Below are 3575 nucleotides of genomic sequence, written 5' to 3'. Positions count from 1 at the left end.
TTAGGTCTTCCTGAAAGAATTTACGCTAAGGTACAGTAGCAACGTCATGCAAAGTTAGTTCATAGATATTAGATGGCTAGGTTAAACACAAGATAACTCCAAGACTCACTCCTTCTAGGACTGAACACTGAGCAAAGGTTCTCCAGGACGTCTGAACCACCTCAATACTAAGAGCACCATGCGCACAGGCAGAAATTATGTCAGCAATAACCATTTAATCCATGAACCATTTACTTTAAGGAAAATATAGTTAACACCATACAATACCATATTGTATGTGGAACATCAGCGTAAAGGGATGCGTGACAGTCACCAGATGATGGCTGGTCAAACAGTGAAACTCTGTCTTGCTTAGATCCAGAGTGGGATTTCACCAGAACAGTTTTTCTGAGAAACAAGATGTTATCTAACCTATCACATATTTCTTTAGCAATGATAACAACCGTTAAAAAAATGGTAAATACTCACGTACACGTTTCTCACAACCTGTTATAATCCTACAAGTCTTAAAAACATGTTTTTCTAATTAATTGTGGGTGCTTTTTGTGGTATATATTGGTATAATACACATTGTGTTGGAGTAATTGTGTCCATTGGACAGCTTCAAGGACAGTGAGTCTCCAGTTTCCAGGAAAGCCCTTTCCTCAACGATATGATAAAGAAAAAAGATCTTTATTCTCTGGATTCCGGTTGTCCTTTCTCATGAGGTCTGACAAAGGCGCAGAAGTGTGCTGACATCACAGTATGAGCGTATGAAAAGGTGAGTGGGTGGCCAGGATCCCCCGGGCTCCCAGGCAGACCTTTTTGTTCTTTTCTGGCAATAAAAAAACGGGTGCAATTAAATGCTCCCCAGCAAAATGAATCCAGAGAGGTTAGGTAATCCCTGTCCTGTGTTCGTCTTCCCAGGTGGAACCAACAACTCTACATTAGGTGACTCAGCCGAATTAGTGCCGCCTTTTCATGGTACACTGTGAGAGAGATCTCGTTGAATGCCTGTCTATCACAGGAAATGCCCTTTGCAGGCCCAGCAATATCCTTCTTTTTTAAGGGAAATTTGTATTAATCCCTGTTTTGTCAGTGCCTTTCAAAAGAACCTGTTTGTTCCAAAAATGCTTAGCATCTGATCTTCACCTGTATAGTTATTGATTGAATATTAGGAAAAGATCCAAACAATTAAAGGATAACAATTTTGTTTGTTGGAAGGAGATGGGATGCAAAATGCCTTCTATTTCCAATTAATAACTATCTACTTCAACTATTGCATCTGAGAGGACACAACCATTATTCACTCAACCGCAAAAGTAAAATAAAAGGTTCTTTTTCAAAGCATTCAAACAAATGACCAAAGCCATAACTTGTCTTACACCCACTTTCTCTTCAAAGGATCAGTCTGTTAAAATTCTATAGTTTTCTTATCATCAACAAATCCCATAAAAACACTAAAACCAAAAATATGTGGATTTTACAACAAGTCTTACTTCAATCAGGAGAGGCTTGTTCAGGAGTGAACAATTAGTTATTAAAATGTGTGCCAATAAAAAGATTTTGGCGATTAGTCCCCAGGGTGGCGTAATCATGATGGAGGGGTAGCGAAGCTGTGAAGCTTTAAACTTTTGTTTAAAAGCATAATTAGGACAGAAGCGCCACTTTTAAGACTTACCGTGTTATCGGTTTCAGTCAAACGGCCTTTTGAGTGGGAGTGCTAGGGGCACTACGATAGCATCAAAATCAACATTTTTAAAACACTAAGAAGGCTCAACACAACATGAAACGTTGCTCTAAGTATCACCCGGGGCTCTACACATGAACGACCAACATGGATCAATCGTATCTTGACCCAATCCCACACAAACCATCCTGCTGTGGTTATTCTCAACAGTGTACTGTGTACTAGTGTATTAATCCACGGCTGAAAACAGTCTCAACAAAGACACTATTTCCTCCTGTTTGAGTAACATTTCTTAAACTATTTTGCATTTGTTTTTTGGAAATGATTCAGCCTGTTATTAAATGTGAAATATTGTATGCAATTGTGACATGTTTTAAAGATGTAAGTCTGCATTAGGAACCAATGGGCTTGGGGCTGAGAGCCAAGGCAGGGTATGAGAGAAACCCATTGTTGGGTTTGATCACTATTGAACAATAAAAGATATACAATATCAGTATACAATAATCCTCGTGATCAAACTGGTAGACATAAATAAAGTATAGTAGTAATGTTATAAGACGTTTGGTTGTTGTAGTCCCAGAAAGTAGTCCTTAGTCCTTGTTTCAGTTTATACAAAAAACATCATGGCAATGTAATCTCTCTATTAAGATGGAAATAAATACTCTTTTAATGAAAATCCTGAGTATAGCTACTTTCTTGGAAGTGCTTTAGAAAACACATTTATATCACACAACTGACCACTGAAAACAAACGTTTCTTTATTAGACGGGTGTAGATTTTATCACACAGCCATGTTGGGTCTCAGTTCCTCGAAACGCCCATGGCTAAAGACTTGCGTGACTAGTGAAACATAATGTTTCCCTGTCGTTTAGATAATCAAATTCCTGTATTTTATCTGGTGACTTTAGGGTCTAGCATTGAAGAGAACATCAACACATTTACATAAACATTATTGTTAATGATTCCTGTTGCTTTAATCAGCTACAGGACCGTCTCTGTTTTGGAAATACACCGTAACAGGTCACTGTAAAGCAGTGCAAATAATGAGTCATTACCATTCTTCAGTCACATCTTGCCTTTGATTTCCTAATGCCGCTTTAATCTGAATTATATGATGAACAAATCCTTGATAAGCAACCTGCAGCCCGCCATATGGGAGACTGTCCTCGCTTTAGCTTTATTGTGTTGAGCAGCGGGCTGTATTTTCAGCTAGCTTACAGTAATGTAATTAAACAAAGTAAATACTACATTTCCTTCCCATCATTCCCTGGAGTGAACACCTGTATCAGGTCCATAAAGAGGATGGGTGTTACTGTGTTTACCAGCAGAATTTGTTCTTTGTCATCCTGCCTATATCTTCAATGTCTTCTTTGTGTAAAGCGAGCTGGGAACAAAGGAGGAGCTGTGGAGAAACGATGTGACGACACAGGATGTTATTAGCAGCTCGGCTTGTGAGGTTACACACCGATTAATTGATTAAAACCTTTATTTGCACACAGGAAACTTACGGACAAGCTCTGCTTGGAAACAAGTTGTAGTAACATGATGAAACAAAAGTTTGAAGCTAAAACTTTTATCATAAACAATTGTAAAAAAAAGCTTAAATATGACATATGTGCCAAGTTTAAGAATAATCGGTAGGTTACTCCATTTCAGAGGGAAACAACATCTTAAAGTTGGCTACAGTATTCACACGTGCAGTTAAAATACTGCAACTGTTTTATTTCCACGTGTGTAAATAAGTTGTTTTGAAAGAAAACACTTTGTGTTTTCAGGGACATGCAAGACAAACATGGCGTACTTTAGAGTAAAAGTGGATTTTTATAATTTCAGTTATTTCCCAGCCTCATCTTTGCACATCTTTGCTCTCTCTCTCTCTCTCTCTCTCTCTCTCTCTCTCTCTCTC

The sequence above is a fragment of the Etheostoma spectabile genome, chromosome 9 (assembly GCF_008692095.1).
Source record: "Etheostoma spectabile isolate EspeVRDwgs_2016 chromosome 9, UIUC_Espe_1.0, whole genome shotgun sequence".
NCBI classification, from domain to species: Eukaryota; Metazoa; Chordata; class Actinopteri; order Perciformes; family Percidae; genus Etheostoma; species Etheostoma spectabile.
Note: the sequence above shows the minus strand (reverse complement) of the source record.